General features: G+C 42.2%; 1 long non-coding RNA gene across 1 annotated transcript in view; it reads left to right on the top strand.

The window, feature by feature from the left end:
- Positions 1-19,924, top strand: part of LOC136793793 (uncharacterized) — a 90,090-nt gene extending 70,166 nt beyond the window's left edge. The window contains exons 3-4 of the long non-coding RNA XR_010839567.1: positions 19,411-19,514; positions 19,787-19,924. This is a non-coding gene — a long non-coding RNA (uncharacterized lncRNA). The remainder of the gene's footprint in view (positions 1-19,410; positions 19,515-19,786) is intronic.
- The last annotated feature ends 2,809 nt before the right edge of the window (positions 19,925-22,733 follow it).

Raw genomic sequence — 22,733 nt, 5'->3', positions numbered from 1 at the left:
GGATATATGTATATGTATAGCTGATTCACTTTGTTATGAAGCAGAAACTAACATACCATTGTAAAGCAATTATACTCCAATAAAGATGTTAAACATATAAATAAATAAATAAATGGTCAAGTTATCCTTATTTTACAGATGGAAAACTGAGGCATAGTTTCTCTTGGCCAGGATCACAAAGCTAGTGTAGGCGAGGAAAAATTCATTTCCCTCAACCCTCATAGGGTCCCTGGCTGGATCTGAACATTAAATTGAAAGACAGATCAACAGGAGGAAAGGAAACAAATTTGTTTAATACAAATTTTATGTGGCACGGGAGCCTTCATAAGGAAAAGAAGACCGAAGAAACAGTTAAAATTGAGTGGTTGGGCTTCCCTGGTGGCGCAGTGGTTGGGAGTCTGCCTGCCGATGCAGGGGACACGGGTTCGTGCCCCGGTCCGGGAGGATCCCACATGCCGCGGAGTGGCTGGGCCCATGAGCCATGGCCGCTGAGCCTGCGCGTCCGGAGCCTGTGCTCCGCAATGGGAGAGGCCACGGCGGTGAGAGGCCCGCGTACCGCCAAAAAAAAAAAAAAAAAAAAAAAAAAAAAAAAAAAAATTTGAGTGGTTTTATGCTACGTTTTCTGAAGAGTTGTGGAAAGGTATGATAGGGCAAGGGGTTTGAGCTAAGTGTAGTAAACTGGGGAAAGAGCAAGCTCGTTCGGTTTCTTCTCAGTGTCCCTCCATCTTCGAGATAAGTACTCCTTTCCTCCAGGTATAGGGAGAGCACTTCTCACATGAGGGTTTCATGACCTGCTTCAGGGCAGAAGGATGGGGGAAGGTCAGAGAGACCTTACTTCTTTTGCCCTCTTCTCAAACTCCTTCAGCTTAAATTATTAATATGCCAAGGTGCAATATTTGGGGGTAGCATGTCCTGAACCCCATCACTAGTAAGTGGTGAACAAGTAAGCAAACCCAGAAATCTTACTCAGACTCTGAGCTCCAGCCATTATTCTATGGCCATGCCACCAATTTATTGGATGACAAGAGGCCAAATCAGGAGGTCACTTTGTTGCTCAGCAGGGCACTTCTACACAAGGCCTGAAGCAGGGTTTCCCCCTGGATGCAGCCTGGGGCAGATGGAGTGTTATTTTGGTTACTCTCAGGTAATAAACAGTCTGTTTTAGTATTGATACATCTAAGCCAGGATAATATCAAGACTCTAGACTCACCCAGTTTACATTGTCTCCCTTTCTCAGTTTGGTCCAAACTCAAGCTACAAGGTCTGCAGTCAGGCAGGGGTGGGAGGGATGGAGAAGAGGTAGAGGGGACAGATGCAGTGCTTTCTTGTTGGGTACTGTAATCTGGAGCTGGGACCTTTTGTGTGACTGATGCCCCATCACTGGCTCTTTGTCCCATGATGTTTCTTTGTCATCCCCCCCACCCCCACCCCCCCACACACTGGGAGCCTCCAACTGCAGTTTCCTGGTGGAGCTGAAGCCTGCTCCCACTATACCACTCAGTGTTCCCTCCTCGCTCTAGTTTCTGTATTCTTTGGCATAACTCTAGCCTTTTTCCACGGCGGTGTCCTCACAGCTGGCAGGACACCCTCTTGGGCCAGGTTCTTTATAGAGGGCTCATAGCCAGTTTCCCCAACAACCATTTATCTTTGTCCCTCCACGGGGGCAAGTGCAGCTCACTCTGCACAGCTCTCTTCCCTCTAGCTGCAGCCTCTCAACTTTATACTTTTTCTAGGTATGAGTCCCATAAAAGTCCCCGCATATGTCAGGGGATATGACTGAGCTCTCCAGGCGATCCTTTAGAGCTGCCATCAAGAAAGAGTGAAGTAAGTCAGAAAGAGAAAAACAAATACCGTATGCTAACACATATATATGGAATCTAACTGCTAAGTGCTAAGAGTGAAGTACTTCACTCTTACTCTTACTTCACTCTGACATTTCTCGAAAGAAATCATTCTCCAGGCTCTTCAACCTTCTCTTACCTAGTTAGGCTGGGATGTGGGCTAAGATTGACAGAACGATTTTCACAAGAATTTAGCCTGATCTGTAAAAGTGGTCTAGAACAGTGCTACCTAAAACTGCTACCAGTCTGTGAAGATCTCAGTACGGAAATTGAGAGTGTTTGAAACATTTTCGGCAATCTGACATTGCTACCATATCCAAGGGCATGATTTTGTATTTTACAAAATATCCATCCACAATGGACGGAATGGTTCTTCACCATATATAATAGATTGAGCAATTACAACATATCTTAGGATATGGGATACTTTTTCCCCATTGGTTTGTTTTTAGCCTTTATGGCCTCTGCTGAAACTAAAAATCCAGGGAAGATTCTTATTTTAATATCCTGTTACAATAAAGATTAAAAATAATCGTTCTATTCAGTTTGGATATTACTAATATACCTAATCAATCTCCAAACTGTAAATACTTAATCAACCATAATAAAAGAGGAATTCTGGGCTTCCCTGGTGGCGTAGTGGTTGAGAGTCCGCCTGCCGATGCAGGGGACGTGGGTTCGTGCCCCAGTCCGGGAGGATCCCACATGCCGCGGCTGGGCCCGTGAGCCATGGCCGCTGAGCCTGCGCGTCCGGAGCCTGTTGCTCCGCAGAGGGAGAGGCCACAACAGTGAGAGGCCCGCGTAACGCAAAAAAAAAAAAAAAATTAAAAAATAAATAAATAAATAAATAAAAAAATAAAAGAGGAATTCTAAAAGTCCAGGCTACGCTGACAAGGCTCCCCCTGTCCTGTTTATGTGTCCAGGGGTGCCCAGTGCTTCTAAGTCATCATTGGATGCCTGTATGACTTGGTCTCATCTGGCTGTGTGCCTGCTGAGGAGATGTGTAGCTTCTGATAAAAAGCTGCCTTGCAGGGCTTTCCTGGTGGCGCAGTGGTTGAGAATCCGCCTGCCGATGCAGGGGACGTGGGTTCGTGTCCCGGTCCGGGAAGATCCCACATGCCGTGGAGCAGCTGGGCCCGTGAGCCATGGCCGCTGGGCCTGCGAGTGCGGAGCCTATGCCCCGCAGCAGGGGAGGTCTCAGCGGTGAGAGGCCCGCGTACCGCAAAAAAAAAAAAAAAAAAAAAGCTGCCTTGCAAGCTGTATGGTTGTGCATCTCAGCTACTAAGTGGACGAATGTGAACCTTCAGCTTTGGGCTGTCTGTTTTCCCTCCCTGAACATGCTCACGGAGGCTGCAGACATCTAGAGCAGAAGCTGGCTGGGGCTGCTCAGAAGTGCAGGGGAGCTGTGTAATGGTGCTTAGGGCCAACTCAGCAACTGAGTCTCTCCAACTTGACATGTGGGTTATGAAGAGGTAAGGTAATGCCCACTCCTGCAGAGCAGTGCCCAGGCTGGGTCCACTTCTCCACCAGCAACTAAGAAGCAATCCCTCCAGGAAAGGCTGATCCCCACCAGTCCTTAGACCCCACAGACTCATTTCCAGAGTGGCTGTCAAGGACTCTAGCAATTAGTTTGTCTAATGCATATAACACAGCCACATCCCAGAGCACAAGCCAGCCCTGCATGTACAGAGTCAGGACTGGTACCAGCAGCCGACACCTCATGGCCCAGGACCACCATCACTGCCTCCTAAACCTCCCCACCCTGTCCAGGATATTATGGGGAGCTGCCATCAGGGATTCTCCGGGAGTTTTGAAAAGCTGCTATCATTGTGCTATCGTTGGCTTCAAGTTGGAATCCTCTGAGACATTTCAGAAAATGTTAATGCCTGGTTCCCATCTCTAGATCTTCTGATTTAATTGGTCTGGTGTACAGCTTGGAAGTCAAGAGCTTTCAAAGGTCCCCAGGCCATTCCAACATGCAGCAGGGTTTGAATGCAACCAGTAGAGCTGGTAACCCCTCTCAGTGAAGAAGAGAAGAAAATTACACAAGTGTGGGCTTTAGTGGGGGCATTCCCTTTGGAAGGGCTCCTACCAAACACACAGCTCTTCCCGAGGTTTTTCCTAGCCATAGCTTTGGCGCTTAGCTCAGATGAAGGCAACACGGAGCCCCTCCTGGAAGCCTAGCACTGCTGTACTGCCAGTTTTCACACTGATAAACTGGGGGCTTGGATCACTGCGTTCCCCTACCATGGCTAAGAAAGCAATAACAATACTAATTATAATTGTGATTGTTTTTAAAAGATAAAATGATGATCTCTGGAGAATGTTCCAGCTCAGTAAAAATGCCAGCAGCATAGAATATAAACCGTGAAGATTGTAAATCTAAGAACATCCAGAAGTTTTATTTCCATAGTTCTTGAAAACTGCTTAGCATTTGTAAAATCTGAAATGATACCCAAGAATCACGTGCATTTAATTCTTTGAAGTTAACTCTGGCTACTTTGCCAATTACTTTTAAGGGGGGAAAAACTAGAAAGAACATGTATTAAGGAAAAATATGTTATTATAATTCAGTAGCTAAAAGGGCCTATCAGTACAGGGAATATCTGAAATGAAGGGCAGACACAAGTTTAAATTCTGGAATTACCCCTAAAAAAACTCACGCAAAAGCTATACTCAAAAAGAACTTATTTTGTGCCATTCCAAGGTCTACCCCACCATTTTTCTTCCCCCTCACCAAAACATACATATGGCCTATTACACATATACCTATTACCTATTACACATTCATACACATGCATGGCAATGAAAAGGTGATTTGGGTAATGTTTAAATTTATGGAAAGCAGCGTGGTGCTCTAGAAAAAGCCAGAGGTTTTGGAGTCCTACAGAACAGGCTTTGAATTCTGTCTTTCCTACAATCAAAGTCTGACTTTGGACACCTTTTTTAAACTCGGAATCTCCATTTCCTGCAAAACAGGAATATTCTCACTTTTCTCACAGCACCATGCATGGCTGGGGGAAGTGGAGAGAGAAATGAAATTGAGGAACATCTGTGACATTAGACAAATCTTGGTTCCATCCAATTCCTTCCCTTCAATTCATTCAACTGAAAATCAAAGCTACCTATCTCCCCTTCTCCTGGTACTGTCTACGTTAACATAACTTTACTCTTTTGTCACTTTCATTAGCACAAGTTTACTCTTTCAGGATGTTCTTGCCCAAGCAAATATCCTGCTTGTTTTTTATAGGAACTTCCCAAAAGACTCATCAACTTTTCAATAGGTAAGCATCAACAGATGGTTTGTGGCCTAAGATTTCCTTGCTTCAAAGTCTTTGCCTTGCTATTTCCACCAATTCTAAACCATGAGAGACTCCATACAAATGGAGAATGGCCAGACCTCATATAAAAGTAGAACTCTGACCCATAATCTGTGGCAGTCAGCCCAGGAAACCAACTCGTTATCAATAATAACCAGCCCAGGAGGCCAACCTACTATCTACAAATCAGACTTATAAGAAGTCGTATCACTATCTCTAGCACACAGTCCAGGCAGCCAAACCATAACTCCTGCAACAATTGGCCTCAAACAGCCAGGACTTGATTGATAACTGCCAGCTTCCAGATTTCTGTGCCCACTGCCAATTTAGGACTAACTGGAGAGAAGAAAGCCAAACATGGCCAACCAGTCACTTCGGATGCCTTGCATCCAGTCAGCCTGCCTGTAACTTCCTCACGTCCATAGCCTCCAGCCAGGGCACACGCAAATTTCCTCTTTTCCACTGTAAAGCTTGACCACTCTCTGCTTTCCTTTGAGTCTGTGCCCAAACCAAGCGATGGTGGCTGACTCCCTGGCTCTGAATAAATAGTCTTTGCCTCTTCTCATTTGGATGATCTTCATTTATTTCCACAACTGTTAAATTGTGATCCTTACGCAAATCTAATTAAGGCCATGTCAGGAAATGAACATTTTCGTATTTCTGCACAGTTAGGGATCTTTGAGCAAATCGTACTGGGATCTGGGTTGAAAGACAAGTCTTGGAAGTTAAAGGGAAGTTGGATGCCAGAGAACTCCAGAAAGATTTACCTCTCTGGAGACGCACGTTACATTTCAAGGGAGGATAAAACACGGACATGGAGACATTCCGGCGTTTTAAGCCCCAAGAGGCTTGTCTAGGTTTCCCCTGGAGACATTTATTTGCCTTGCAGAAGGATCTTCCTCTTCTCCTCCCAAGGAGATTTTGTTTATAGTAGGGAGATTAAGTTTATTTCCCTCTCTCAGAAAGGGAGTCAAGTTGCTGTGCATGTTGTCCTATGGAAACTGCCAGATTGATGAATTTGGGGTTCCTCTCCTGTGGAGTAAGAGTCCCCTTTGTACACACAGGCCCGACCATCTGGCTCTCACTGCATTACACTAGAAGAGGGAAGAACTAAGGCTGACGAGCGAATATAGTTATTTCTGTAAGTAAATAGTAATCTGCCCTGATCCCAAAACCTCATGCTTTCAGGATAACATAAATAAATAAAAATATTAAAACGTATCAGGACCCCCCTTCCCATACTGAAAGACTTGCCTTGCCTTAAACCAAACTTCAAATTCTCAGTAAATTCCAATCTTTCTTTCCCTCTCAGAGACCCTGCTGTCAAGGCTGTGCTCTCCCTTAGCACAGTAAGCAATAAACTCAGCTTTGTCTTATCAATGAGTAGTGTTGGTGATAGTTAGGTAGCCAGCATTTGATACAAATGATATTTGTTAAGCACCTACTGTCTGTCAGGAACTGTTCTAGGCACTTGGACTACAACAGTCAACAAAACTAATAAACAGGGCTTCCCTGGTGGCGCAGTGGTTGAGAATCCGCCTGCCGATGCAGGGGACACGGGTTCGTGCCCCGGTCCGGGAAGATCCCACATGCCGCAGAGCGGCTGGGCCCGTGAGCCATGGCCGCTGCGCCTGCGCGTCCGGAGCCTGTGCTCCGCGACGGGAGAGGCCACAACAGTGAGGCCCGCATACCACAAAAACAAACAAACAAACAAAAAAACAACTAATAAACAGCCCACCCCTCATGAGCTTACATTCCAGTGGAGTGAGATACACAACAAACGTAACAAGGCATGCAAACAAAAGAAGAGGAAAGAGAATTCCTCTCATTATCCAAGTTAATCCAAAGATTAACCCACTGCAGTGGCTGACCAGCAGTGCACTGGGTGCTTCAGAGAGGAAATTAAAGACAATAACAGGATGCTCTGTGCTTTGGACAAACCGGCCCTCAGGTAGTTATATGCATCTCAGGGAGAATTTTAATGAACCCCGCTTCTTGCATCCTCCCATACATAGGAAAGCACCATCATCACTCACTTGAGATCTCTCTTCTTTGTGACTAGCAGTCATCTTTTGTTAAGATGCACGCTTGACTTCATGTTATTCAACAAAAATCACATACAAACTAGTCTCCTCCTTACTTCTTTGGACCAGTTCCTCACAGCCACCCGAGAGCCTGTCTCCCAGGCAACAGCCCTCAGTAAGACCCTGAATAAAACTTAACTCACAGCTCTCACGTTGAGCATCTTTCTTTCAGTTGACGGGTGAATTATATAGACTACTGAAGGTGATAAAGTGGTATAGTGTCATAACAGGGGATCAGGAGTACCTGAGGCAGAGGAGGACGAGGAAGAAGAGGAGGTAGGATGAAATAATGTGAGACTGAGCAAAAGCTTTGTAGTGGATGAAAAATAATGTTCCCTTTACCCTTCTAGGTTCTTGGCTAATACCTCCCTGTAATAAAAGACAAATTAACAGGAGAAAAAAACCCAAAAGTTTAATAACATGTGTACCTCTTGTATACATGGTAAGTAACCAGGAAAACTGAGTAACTCTCTGAAATGGCCCAAGCCATCACCTTAAATACCACTTCCAGCTAAAGACAAAAGAAGATGTTGGGACGATTATGAGAAAGCCAGTTATCAGGCAAAGCACATAATCAAAGGTATGGTTGATACAGATTTAAGTCACTGCCTTCTTCACTGAAAAGAGTTTCTAAAGATTTAGTCATCCTCCTCCTTCCCAGTACAGAGAGGGACACCCTTACAAATGGAGATTTCCCTTATTACTGTAAGTGTGTCTTACAAAAGTATAACTTCTACTCAGTTTTCAGAGCTTTTCCTATATCTGCTGTTTCTTAAAAGTTGCCAGCTCAGGATAATCCTTATGCCAAAGAAGTATAATTTGGGGTGACATACTCCCCCTTCAGCTTGAAGGAAGTAAGAGAGCTAGCCAGGCGGGCATCTAGGAGGAGCGCTTCCATGCAGAGCGAAGAGCTAAGGCCCCTGAGAGCTGAAATCATCCTGTGTACCTGACCTCACAAAGCACTCACTTGCTTGCTAGAGTTGCAAGGGATTCTAAAATGCTTCTTTTAACTCTACCTTGAAAGAGATTTGTCTATTTCCATATCTCCATTGCATTTGCAATTCAGTTCCCATTTCTGATGCAAAGTTATAGCTTTGCATCAGAAATGCAAAGCTATAACTATCCATACCCATGAAAAAGGAGTTAATAAATTATGCCTGACATTTCCAGACGGAAGGTTCTTTATAAGGATTAAACTTCAAGGTGCTTAGGAAACTGAATATTTTATAAGATTTGCAGCAAAAAAAAAAAAAAAAAGTCACAAGTAAGGCTGAAGTTTTAATAGCAAAAAACAAAGGTGTTGAAAATGTCTTTGCATTTGTAAGTCTCTTACAACACATGAAAAAATCAGACTGCAGTCTTTAAAAGACAGTAAAAGATTGTTGCTGAATGTTAACATGTCTTTGCTTTGGTGGTTTTTATTTTATTAAATTAATAAAAACTAAGTCATGGTCATAACATAAACAGGCAGAAAGCACATACCCATACCAATGCCAAGGAATAAATAAGACCAGTCCTGCTCTTGGGCAACTCACAGCCTCCAGAGAAACACATACAGATAAATAATTGCAATACATATGGTAGAAATAAACAGAAGGGCCATTCATCAGAGTGCTGATGAAGCTCACAGAGGAAGGGGTACCGACTGGAGCTAAGATTGGAAAAACGACAATAGCAAACATAGTGCTGGCTGTGTGCTGGGCATGGCTCTAAGTGCTTTTCAACTGGTAGCTCCCTTTATCTGAACCATACTGCCTCACACGACAGATAGATCTGTCGTGTCCATTCCCATCTATGCAGTCTGTTTCAACCTCGGACTGGAGAATCCTTCTGCTAGAGTGCATGGGGCAAACACCCAGCAGCCACTGGAGTAGTGACGGGGTAATTCGAGGTGTATTGTTGAGCTGGATGCTTTGGCAAAACAAACAATTAACTGTGATCTCACAAAGTGATCTCAAAATTTCTACTATGGATTTCTTTGGGTCGTGGCCATGTCTTCAAATCCACTCCCCGCAAAGGTCCCCGTGGACTTCCCAACCAGGAAAGAGTGGGAGTAGGCCAACAGGGATAAAAATTCCTCACATTCGTGTAACTCTTTCAAATACCATAACATCTGGATGACTGCGACAGGGTTCTCTGCCTTCAGATTTCTGATATATAACATTGTATTAGTTTCAGGTGTACAACATAATGATTTGATAGATGTATACATTGTGAAATGATCACCACAATAAATCTAATTAGCATCCATCACCACACATAGCTACAAATTTTATTTTTTGTCACTGAGAACTTTTAAGATCTACTCTCTTAGCAACTTTCAAATATACAATACAGTGTTGTTCACTGTGGTCACCATACTGTACATTACATTCCCAGGACTAACTCATCTTATAACTGGAAGTTTGTACCATTTAACTACCTTCACTCCTTTCACAACCACACCCCACCCCCACTCCACCTCTCACCTCTAGCAACCACCAATCTGTTCTCTGTATCTATGAGTTCAGGTTTGTTTTTTTTTAATTCCACATATAAGTGGTATTATACAGTATTTCTCAGTCTGGCTTATTTCACTTAGCATAATGCTCTCAAGGTCTGTACATGTTGTTGCAAATGAAAAAATTTTCTTCCTTTTTATGGATAAATAATATTCCATTATATTTTCTTTATCCATTCATCCATCCATGAACACTTAGGTGATTTCCATGTCTTGGCTATTTTATATAATGCTGCAATGAATGTGAGAGTACATATAAGTTTTCCAGATAGTGATTTTGTTTCCTTCAGAAAAATACCCAGATCATATGCTAGATCATATGGTAGTTCTATTTTAATTTTTTTGAGAACCCTTCATACTGTTTTCCACAGTGACTGCACCAATTTTCCTTCCCACCAACAGTGTATGAGGGTTCCCTTTTCTCCACACCCTCTCCAGCACTTGTTATTTATTGTCTTTTTGAAAATAGCCATTCTGACAGGCATGAGGTGGTATCTCATTATGGTTTTGATTTACGATTCCCTGATGATTAGTGATGTTGAGCCCCTTTCCATGTACCTGTTGGCCATCTGTATGTCTTCTTTGGAAAAATGTCTATCCAGTTCCTCTGTCCATTTTTAACTGGATTTTTTTCTATTGAATAGTATGAGCTCTTTATATATTTTTGGATATTAACCACTTATCAGATATATGATTTGCAAATATTTTCTCCCATTCTGTGGTCGCCTTTTCATTTTGTTAATGGTTTCCTTTTTATGTAGACTCGTTTATTTGTTTTTGCCTTTGTTGCCCTTGCCTGAGGAGACAGATCCAAAAAAAAAAAATATTGCTAAGACCAATGTCCAATAGTGTAATGCCTATGTTTTCTTCTAGGAGTTTTATGGCTTCGGGTTGTACATTCAAGTCTTTTATCCATTTAATTCATTTTTGTGTATGTTGTAAGATATTAGCCAGTTTTATTCTTTTACATGTGGCTGTCCAGGTTTCCAAATACCATTTATTAAAGAGATTATTCTTTCCCCATTGTACTTTCTTGGCTCCTTTGCCATATATTAATTGACCATATATGCATGGGTTTAATTCTGGGCTCTCTATTCTGTTCCATTGATCCATGTGTCTATTTTTATGCCAATATTGTACTGTTTTGATTACTATAGCTTTGTAATACAGTTTGAAATCAGGGAATGTGATGCCTCCAGTTTTATTCTTCTTCCTTAAGATTGCTTTGGCTATTCTGATAGTTCATTGTTAGTATATAGAAATGCAACTGGTTTTTGTGTATTGATTTTGTGGTTCCATACAAATTTTAGAATTGTTTGTTCTATTTCTGTGAAAAATGCCATTGGAATTTTGATAGGGATTGCATTGAATCTATAGATTGCTTTAGGTGGTATGGGCATTTTAACAATATTCATTCTTCCAACCCATGAGCATGAAATTTTTGTATATTGATTTTGTATCTTCCAACTTTACTGAATTTATTAGTTCTAACTGTTTCTTGGTGGAGTCTTTAGGGAGATATATATATATATATATATATATATATATATATATATATTTTTTTTTTTTTAAATTATGTCATCTGTAAATAGAGGTAGTTTTATTTCTTCCATTCCAATTTGCATGCTTTTTATTTCTTTTTCTTGCCTGATTGCCGTGTCTAGGATTGAGTAAGTGGCAAGAGTGGGCATCCTGTCTTGTTCCTAATCTTAGAAGAAAAGCTTTCAGTTTTTCATTGTTGAGTATGATGTTATATGTGGGCTTGTCATATAAGGTCTTTATTATGTTGAGGTATGTTCCCTCTATACCCCTGTAGAGCATTTTCATTGTAAATTCTTTTTTTGTCAAAAAGTGTTCCTTGACCTTAGAGTCCCTGACTGGGTCTGAAAATTAAACTGACAAAGGCAGATTTACAGGAGAAAACGCACATAAATTTTAGTAAATTTTTACAAGTATATAGGAGTCTTCACAAGAGAATGATGACCCAAAGATGTGACCAGACCAAGAAGCTTTTATATCTTTTAGACCCAGAAACAATTAATTTGTGATGAATCAGCAAGATAAATGGATTTGAGCTAGGGTTAGTAAATGGTGAAGAAGTAACTAGAAAGATAGGGTTGCTTTAATAACATTTGTTTGTATAGATTTCTCAGCCCCAAATTCACTGTCTCTAGTGATAAGAATGTCTTCCCACCTCCTGGTACAGGGAGAGTACCTTTCCTATGGGGTTTTATGACCTATTTCAGAGAAGAAGGGTGAGGAGTGGGAAAGGTCAGAGTGACCTTCCTGCTTCTGTTATTTAAAAAATCACTTCAGCTTAAGATATTTAATTTGCCAAGGGGCCATATTTTGGGGTAGTATGTCCTGAACCCCATTAATATAAATATGAAAACCCCCAGAAACTCCCCATTGCCTTCATGATAGCACAGCACTCCTGTTCCTTTGTCATTATGCCTTCACGTACACGTCTAATTCATCTCCTGAACCAGAGCAAATACAACCTGGGCTTCAGCCACTCCAAACTTCAAGGTCAAGTGTGCACTGCCTTTCTTCATTGGGTTTCCTCTGCTGGCAAACTCTCACCTGTCTGTCAAGACCTACTCTACATCTGTGAAGCCCCTTCCATTTACTTAGTGTCTTACCTCCACTGGGACATTTCTCAGTATGCCTACAACAGCAGTCCTTAGCCCCGAGCTCACCTGGGGATTTTGTAAAAGGTATCAGTGCTTGGGCCCCACTCCCAGACATTTGGACCCAATTGGTCTCAGGTGTGACCTGGACAGGGGTGTTTCAAATTCTTCAAGGTCTGGGGCCCTGGTATTCATCTTTTTTTTTTTTTTTTTTTTTTTTTTTTTTTTTTTTTTTTCCTGGTATTCATCTTTAGTGCTTTCCCCAGTGCCTGGCACAAAGTAGGACTTCAATCACAAATCAAGAATTTGTGAATGAATAAGATAAGCAGCATTCACAACTGCTCTGTGAGTCAGATACTATTGTTATCTCACTTTGCAGTTGAGAATCAAGGACACTACATGATTTGCCTAAGATTACTAGGAGTAATCTGAATTTAATTCTTCTGATTCCAATCCAGTATTCTGCCTGTATCTGAGGAGGCAGGTCACCTACAGAGGAAGGATAGCACCCAGCAATGTGCCTACAGCAGATGGGCTGGAAGAATCAACCCCCTCTAAAGGAAAATGCCCCCTTTTTGTTACTTCGATCCAAGTTTGGAGAGGGACTTGTGCTGTTCTGGCCCTCTGTGACCTTTCTTAAACTTGGAAGGTTCTCCTTAAAGCTCATGCTTCCTTAAAACTTTCCCCATTTTCTTGTTTTTAATGAATTATGAGGCATCCTTTATTTATAACCCATTACATCTGCCTTTAGGGAGCAGAAAAGGAACTCCTTGCCAAAGTAATTACCCTTTTTATAGACTTAGAACAAATGCTCACAGCCCATTCCTTTCTAAATGGCTGTTTTGCTAGGTTTCTGCCATCTTGTTTGACCTGCATGAGTCTCTGCACTGATTGTGGATCCTCCTTAGGATTATTTTTCTAACTCACAGAAAAATGGCTTCTTTGTGTAACAGATCAGCATTTGTAGGAAATGCCTTTTCCTTCCCCAACAGTAAACAGATGCCTTAAAACTGACACAGCCTTCTCTGGGATTACAGGCTCATAATCTGCTTTTCACAGGTAATGTCTCTTAGGTGTATAGATCTATCACCCAGCCAGGCAGCAAGAGGCGGGTCTTGCCATTTATTCAGCTGACGGTGGGAAACATTAGGGTCTTATGGTGCCAATAGAAAAATCACTACAAACATAATTACTAGTTATTAATTTGATTCAATAGTTGTATTTAATAGTTACATTCCATATTAATATTTGTGAATGTATACACATAGAGCAACACGGTATTCATTCAGTAACCATTTCTAAACTGAACTGAGCACTGTCAAAATTGCTGTTACCAGTTACTTCACTTATAAATATCTTGGTACTTCAATTTTTGCTGAATATTATTATATTAGAAGTCTAAAGATCTCCAAATGCTGAATATAATTTTTAAAGGTTTTAGTAAACCGATATTTTAAATAGTGAAGCTAAGAAATCTAGTAGAATTGCAAGTTTATTATAGATAGAATTTCAGTGGTCTGGTTTAGCTAAGAAAAAGGATTTTAAAATAAAGCCCCATTAGGCCTATTAGTGAACATTATGTTAGTAGTTTGGTCTTTGACCATAGCTCAGAAGTTGCTAGGTCTGGCCTCTCATTTCTTCTTTCCATGGTTACAAGGAAGACTTTGAACTCAGCTCCAGAATTTGCCTAAAGATTTACCAGTAAATGGACTGAAGGAAGACTTAAGACGCCATTTAGCCTATGATGTGGTGACTTTTAAGTTTTATTCAAGGATGGTGGTTATGCCATAAATAGCTGTGTGATTTTAGGTGAGTCACTGAGCACTTTCTTGGCTCAGGTTTCCTTATTGTGCAATGAGGCATCTGTGAATCTATGAGAGTCTAGAAAGGACGGAGTAATCTGTAGGCAGAAATAAGGGGTTACAGATCACATGAAAGATTTGGCACCATATAGAGAAAGTGGTGTGCATGACCTACTAGGTCCAGTGCACATCTGGGCATCTGATCTTGCCTGCCCCCATCAGAGAAGGGGAGGAGGAAAGAGTTGGTGAAAGCAATGGGAGAGAATGGGAGAAGAGAGGGAGTAAGGACGGAGGGGGAAAAAGAAAACAAATGAACAAGTGAATGAATGAATGAATGAATGAATGATTCAGGCAGGTCAGTGGGTAAAGGCAAGCCCGATGATGAGGATATGCTCCTTGGCAGAGACCACAGCTGACTGAGTCCCTGAAGCCTCTGTCCTCTCACGCCTCTGCTCTGCAGCCTCACAGCCCTTTGGCAGCTGGAGAAAGTGCCCAGTCTGAAGAAGTCTGGTCAGGGTGTCCAACAATGCCAGTTTCTCATAGTAGCTGTTTTTCTTGAAAACTTTTAATGACGATTATGATTTCAAAAATGTGTGTCTGAATTACAGCACTTTAGACAGAAAAGAACTCATAGCTGATTCAATTCCACCCTTCATTTTTATGGGTGAAGAAAACACAGGTCATATTTTATCGCAGCATCTTTGGAATCATGCTTAAAGCATCTGAGGACTTCATAAACACAAACATTCAGTAATAATGACACAATTTGTAGAGTGAAATAAAAGGTGGCCTGTTGATGTCCATGCTATTTCCCTGCTGCTTCTATATTCAATCTCCACAACTGGACTGCAGATGCATCAAGGACAGAGATTGTGATGAGCATCTTCTTACTTTTGCACCAAACACATTACGCATAAACCTGAGTATAACACCCCAGCCATGCAAGTCACACCCATGCACACACACAGGGAATTTAGTCACATTTTTAGATCTGGACATCAGATACCTGTTCTGAGGGAAGGAAAGACACCTCCTTCCTCTAGGCAAGAGAGATACAAAAGAATAAGAGTAATAATAATAAAAACAATGAGCAACCTATATTCCATCAACTCCCTCCCCGCCAAAGTGATGCTTTTTTTCTGAAGTGTAGCTGATTTACAATATTATATTAGTTTCCGGTGTACAGCATAGTGACTCAGTATTTTTACAGATTATACTCCATTAAAAGTTATTACAAGATAATGGCCATATTTCCCTGTGCTATCCAATATACCCTTGTTGCTTATCTATTTTTTATATATTAGTTTTATCTGTTAATCCCATACCCCTAATTTGTCCCTCCCCTCTTCCTTTTCCCCTCTGGTAACTACTAGTCTGTTTTCTATACCTGTGAGTCTTGTTTCTGTTTTGTATGCACATTCATTTGTATTATAAACAGCAGCTTTTAAAACCTAAGTCAGGTGAAATCACTGGTCTGCTGGAAACCTTCCAATGGCTCCCCCTCTCACTCACAGTCAAACCTAAATTCCAAACAACAGCCTTCAAGGCCCTTCAAGGCACGATCCGGCCTCCGTGACTTCTCTGCCCTCATTTCCCACCGCTCTCCCGGCCTCCTCAGCTTGGCCCCCTGATTCCTTCCTATTCTTGCACGTAAGAAGGCCCCACCCTGGGACCTTTGCAGTTGCTGTTGCCTCTACCTAGAACACCTTTCCCCAAAGCAGGCACACAGCTCACTTCCTCTCTTCTTTCAGTCTCTGCCCAAATGTAACAATTCTCTATAAACTAGCACAGCCTCACCCCTCACTCTCTATCCCTTTACCCTGCTTTATGCACCCTATCGTCCTTATCACAACCTGAACTGCAATATCTTTGTGTGTCTCCCCTCCCTCTACTGTAACCTCAATGAGAGCAAGGGTTGTTTCATTCCCTCCAGGATCCCCAGGACCCAGCACAGTGCCATTGAGTAGTCAATGCCAATAAGTCTATGTTGAATGAAAAAATGAATTTATTAAACATTTACTATGTGTCAGGTGCTTTTCTAAGTGCTTTACATGCTTTACCTCATTTAGTACTCACTTCACGAGTATTGTCCTTATCCTATAAATAAAGAATCTGAGGGTCAGAGAGCTCAAGTAATATGCCCAAGATGACACCACAAAATAAAGATACAGATTCATTCACAAATTCCCTCCTCCCTGAGCTCCCCATATATTTTAATAATCATAATGGCTCTTCCATTTATTGTGTACTGGGCACAGTGTGAAGTACTTTACATGTATTACTTCACTTGATCCTCACATGTAGTAGATCCCATAATTATTCCCATTTCACAGTTGAGAAAACCGAAGCACAGGGAAGTTAAGCAGCTTAACCAACATCCCACAGGTAGTAAATGCCAGAGTCAGGTTTGAACCCACGCAGTCTGACTACAGCTTTCACAAGCTTTATGACCTCACTCTTCATATACCCATTAGAATATGTCACATTCAGCCCACGTTAGGAAGTCTATACCTTTCTTATCTTTACTCAGCATATCTAAGGTGAAAATATCTGAAGTATTTTAACATTACTTCCACTTTTACTTCAAAAGAGTCATTACATGTTGTGAAGAATCCAAAAACTGAGTAAGACATAGTTTCTGACCTCCAAGAGCTCACAGTTTATGGAAAAGATAAACACAAGTGCATCTGAACCAAAGCAGAGTAGGGGACAAATTCCATAATACAGATCTAAATTTTTATACATATTATTATAAACCTGTATCTCCAGAGGGATGCCATGTCTGAGAATTATATAAATATGTCCGTTTTCTAATATGTGTGCTTGTGTGTATGTGTAAAATTAAAATATTAGATTGATACCAAAATTAATTTAGTCTTTGTTGATTCAAAAAGCACTAAGGAAATCTTGCAGTTTCTTGTCCTAAAACTGTAAAAGGTAGAAGAAAGACATTGACCTGAATTTGATGATCCCAAGAAAATGTGTCCTAGAAAATGTGTGTTCTCATGTGTATCTGAATATTGATAAAAGCTTCTCTGTCTTTATTTCCCCTGCAGAGTGAAAAAAAAAAAATTCCAATTATCTGAACTTTCAGATAGCTCAGAATTTGGAAAAGCAGAGGTTTGTTCTATAATATGCTTATGAGCACAATGCCTGGAATGCAGAATACTGAATAAATGTGTGTTATCTGTATTCATCTAGTTCTCGCTCCTCTGTTCAACTAAGTTTAGAATATCGCTCAACAGCCTCTTTTGAAATGGAGATCCTTAAAGCTAGATCTGAATGGCCTGATGAGCTAAATAAGAAAGAGGGGGGCTTCCCTGGTGGCGCAGTGGTTGAGAGTCCGCCTGCCGATGCAGGGGACATGGGTTCGTGCCCCGGTCCGGGAAGATCCCACATGCCGTGGAGCGGCTGGGCCCATGAGCCAGCACGTCCAGAGCCTGTGCTCTGCAACGGGAGAGGCCACAGCAGTGAGAGGCCCACGTACCACAAACAAACAAACAAAAAAAGAATATGACATTGAGTGAAGAAATTGAATTGCTGATTTGGTTTGTGTTGAGAGTTTAGCTAAAATTACTCCATGATATTGCTGCCTCAGCATCCATTTTGTTTGGCCAAGCAGCCTGCAGAGCCTTTAACTGATACTAGGCCCCTCTTGAAAGCACATGCCCTAGATTGCAGCCCACAGAATCACAAGCAAATATAAGTTCCTGTTATGACTTCTCAACAGCCCTGTGATCAAGTCTCCCCTGCCTTCTAGTTCTTTACCCTTTACCTGGCCCTTAGATAAGACTCCCTGGAGCTTACTAAAATCCCACTCTTCTGGGTTTAATTAAGTCATCTGATTTTAGCCCAGGAACTTCAAAACACTCCACCCACAGACCCTAATAAAGGCATGTGCCCCAGGTCCTGCTCTTGCTTTCTGGCTGCATTCTGCCTTGACCTCTCCAGGTGGCCCCTCCGGTGTGCCATGTACTTCCTCCAGAACCTGTAAGTAACACACTTCTCTGCTTCAACTCCTTTATGGTCTTCTATAGAACTGTGGCTCATATCTGGTACCCAGAGGCTTTATCTAACAAATGTTAATGTAACAAAGTCACAACAGTTGGTTACTGCAACATTTCAGTGACTTATAAATAGGTGGGAAGTAGTGAGACAAAAAGAGACAGACAGACAGAGGTTAGACTAAATTCTCAGTTCATTTTGAAAAGGACACAACAATTCAGCTGACATAGCAGCAGTCCCACAGAGCAGTAGATGAAACCTGTCTTGATGGCATGTCTTTGGTCCCCAAATTCCCTAATGAGTGTGCAGTCCATGTAAGGAATCTTGCTGGATCAGAGAGGCCTAATCTCTAGCCATGTCCTTTTTCTACTTTGGGTTCACATTACTACTTCAGAAATCTTATAGTTTACAGAAAAACCCGAACAAACTTTTTGGCCCACCCAATACAAACAGATGTACATCCACTGAAGGGAATTCTGGAATCTCCTAATTCTTGAACAAAACTCAGCATCAGTGAAGCCATATCCACATTCAGGGATAAGCAGAGCTAATGGCTAGGCATTCTTGACCTGCTTGTCTCTGCTTTTCCTTCCAGGGAAATTGAAAGCCTATTTTTCCAGATACGCTTTGACAGTTGGGGTCCCTTACAGTATATAATTAAGCGCTCAGTGTGTGGAAGGAAAGGTAAGTGCACATCTATATGAGGTGGACTAGAAGTGGTAGCTGGGTCTTAAAAGATGACTAAGATTTTAAAGGCAAAAATTTAAAACGTTAAGGGTTAGAGAATTACAGATGAAAGGGAACAGTTTGGGTAAAAGTATAGAGAGACATTCCCGATAAGTCACTTCACCTTCAGGTCACGTTGCACAGAAAGTGTGTCTAAGCAAAAGTTGATTCACAGAAATGGAAAGGATAGTACCTTGAACAGACACGGTTCTGTAAGGGGTGACATTGTAGTTGTAATGTCATTGGGTCCACTCAATTCAGTCACCTCTTCCTGAGAATAACTGGAGGGTATTCTCAAATGCAACAGAAGTATGAAATCAAAATCACTCTTTGCAAATGACTCATATGCAATGTTCTAAAAGTTAGCAAAATACATTTGGCAAATGGACTTTTGGAGCCCTTAAAAAAGAGAAGCTGAAGTGGTGTTTCTGTCATTGCCTGGAGACACTTCTTTTGTCAACCCAGTTCTCCAGTCTAAGTCCCCTGTCTGGATCTCCACCAGGTCTCCAATCTGGATCTGCCATTGGTGTCCATGTGATCCAGTCATTTGTCCTGACCTGGCATGCCAGCCAGGATGCCACTTTTCCACATGCTCTCCTTAAACAGGTATTTTACTTCAACTACTGAGAGTTCAACTATGGTGTTGCTATTGTGCTTGCTATTTTGGTTTCAGTCCCTAATTGCTATTGAAAAAAGCAGTGCCATGCTGGTACTGCAGGAGTTGTGAATTAAATTTCCATATCCTCTGTGCTACTGCAGTGGGAAAGGGTTTGAGTTTTTCTGCAACAGTAGGTGAGATAAAAAAATATTTTCTGGTCTGAGTTTACATATAAGACCTTCCCCATTATTAAAACTACTCTCTCTTATGGCAATATCAGGGTCCAGCAGAAAAACAAGTTTAAAAGTAAGGAGAACCTTCAAGACGGCAGAGGAGTAAGATGTGGAGATCACCTTCCTTCCCACAAATACATCAAAAATACATCTACATGTGGAACAACTACAGAACACCTACTGAACACTGGCAGAAGACCTCAGACCTCCCAAAAGGCAAGAAACTCCCCACGTACCTGGGTAGGGCAAAAGATTAAAGGAAAAACAGACAGAAGAATAGGGATGGGACCTGCACCTCTGGGAGGGAGCTGTGAAGGAGGAAAGGTTTCCACACACTAGGAAGCCCCTTCACTGGCAGAGACGGCGGGTGGGCAGGGGGGTGGGGGGAGCTTCGGAGCGACGGAGGAGAGCACAGCAACAGGGGTGCAGAGGGCAAAGCGGAGAGATTCCCACACAGAGAATCAGTGCTGACCAGCACTCACCAGCCCGAGAGGCTTGTCTGCTCACCTGACAGGGTGGGCGGGGGCTGGGAGCTTAGGCTCGGGCTTCGGAGGTCAGATCCCAGGGAGAGGACTGGGGTTGGCGGCATGAACACAGCCTGAAGGGGCAAATGCGCCACGGCTAGCCAGGAGGGAGTCTGGGAAAAAGTCTGGAGCTGCCGAAGAGATGAGAAATTTTTCTTGCCTCTTTGTTTCCTGGTGCGCAAGGAGAGGGGATTAACCGCGCCGCTTAAAGGAGTTCCAGAGACGGGTGCGAGCCATAGCTATCAGCGTGGACACCAGAGACAGGCATGAGATGCTAAGGCTGCTGCTGCCGCCACCAAGAAGCCTGTGCGTGAGCACAGGTCACTCTCCACACCTCCCCTCCCGGGAGACTGTGCAGCCCGCCGCTGCCAGGGTCCTGTGATCCAGGGACAACTTCCCCGGGAGAACGCATGGCGCACCGCTGGTGCCGTCACGCTGGCCTCTGCCACCGCAGGCTCGCCCCGCCTCCGTACCCCTCCCTCCCCCCAGTCTGAGTGAGCCAGAGATCCCAAATCAGCTGCTCCTTTAAACCCATCCTGTCTGAGCAAAGAACAGACGCCCTCAGGTGACGCATGCAGAGGCGGGTCCAAATCCAAAGCTGAACCCCAGGAGCCGTGGGAACAAAGAAGAGAAAGGGAAATCTCTCCCAGCAGCCTCAGAAGCAGCGGATTAAAGCTCCACAATCACTTTGATGTACCTGCATCTGTGGAATACCTGAAGAGACAACAAATAATCCCAAAATTGAGGCAGGGGACTTTGGGAGCAACTGTAGACTTGGGGTTTGCTTTCTGAATCTAATTTGTTTCTGGCTTTTTGTTTATTTTAGTTTAGTATTTAGAGCTTATTATCACTGGTATATTCGTCTATTGATTTGGTTGCTCTCTTCCTCTTTATTATTTATTTAATATATATATTTTTTCCTTTTTCTCTCTTTCTGTGTGTGTATATGTATACTTCTTTGTGTGATTTTGTCTGTATAGCTTTAATTTTACCATTTGTCCTGGAGTTCTGTCTGTCTGTTTTTTGTGTGTGTGTGTTTTGTATAGTTTTTAGCACTTGCTATCATTGGTGGATTTCTTTTTTGGTTTGGTTGTTCTCTTCTTTCTTTTTTTTTTAAATTGCTTTTTAATTTTTTTAACAATATTTTTTATTTTAATAACTTTATTTTATTTTTCTTGCTTCCTTCCTCCTTTCCTTCCTCCCTTCCTTCCTCCCCCACTCTCTTTCTTTCTTTCTTTCTTTCTTTCTTTTCCTCCCTTTTCTTCTGAGCCAAGTGGCTGACAGGGTCTTGGTACTCCGGTGGGCTATCGGGCCAGAGCCTTTGGGTGGGAGGGCCAAGTTCAGGACATTGGTCCACCAGAGAACACTGGCCCCCGTAATATCAAACGGCAAAAATCTCACACAGATCTACATCTCAACGTGAAGACTTAGCTCCACTCAACAACCAGCAAGCTACAGTGCTGGACACCCTATGCCAAACAAATAGCAAAACAAGAACACAACCCCACCCATTAGCAGAGAGGCTGTTTGAAATCATAATAAGTTCACAGACACCCCAACACACCACTGGGTGCAGTCCTGCCCACTAGAAAGATAAGATCCAGCCTCATCCAGCAGAACACAGGCACCAGTCCCCTCCACCAGGAAGCTACAAAACCCACAGAACCAACCTTACCCACTGGAGGCAGACACCAGAAACAACGGGAAGTACAAACCTGCAGCCTGAGAAACGGAGACCCCAAACGCAGTAAGCTAAGCAAAATGAAAAGACAGAGAAACACACAGCATATGAAGGAACAAGGTAAAAACCCACCAGACCAAACAAATGAAGAGGAAATAAGCAGCCTACCTGAAAAAGTATTCAGAGTAATGATAGTAAAGATGATCTAAAATCTTGGAAATAGAACGGAGAAAATACAAGAAACGTTTAACAAAGACATAGAAGAACTAAAGAGCAAAAAAAAAAAAAAAAAGATGAACAACACAATAAATGAAATTAAAAATTCTCTAGAAGGAATCGATAGCAGAATAACTGAGGCAGAAGAACGGATAAGTGACCCGGAAGATAAAATAGTGGAAATAACTACCACAGAACAGAATAAAGAAAAAAGAATGAAAAGAATTGAGGACATTTTCAGAGACCTCTGGGACAACACTAAACACACCAACATTCATATTATAGAGGTCCCAGAAGAAGAGAAAAAAAAAGGGACTAAGAAAATATTTGAAGAGATTATAGTTGAAAACTTCCCTACTATGGGAAAGGAAATAGCCAATCAAGTCCAAGAAGCACAGAGAGTCACATAAAGGATAAATCAAAGGAGAAATACGCCAAGACACATATTATTCAAACTATCAAACATTAAATACAAAGGAAAAATATTAAAAGCATCAAGGGAAAAGCAACAAATAACATACAAGGGAATCTCCATAAGGTTAACAGCTGATCTTTCAGCAGAAACTGCAAGCC

The sequence above is a fragment of the Kogia breviceps genome, chromosome 1 (genome assembly GCF_026419965.1).
Source record: "Kogia breviceps isolate mKogBre1 chromosome 1, mKogBre1 haplotype 1, whole genome shotgun sequence".
Classification (NCBI taxonomy): Eukaryota; Metazoa; Chordata; class Mammalia; order Artiodactyla; family Physeteridae; genus Kogia; species Kogia breviceps.
Note: the sequence above shows the minus strand (reverse complement) of the source record. Positions and strands in the feature narration are given on the sequence as shown.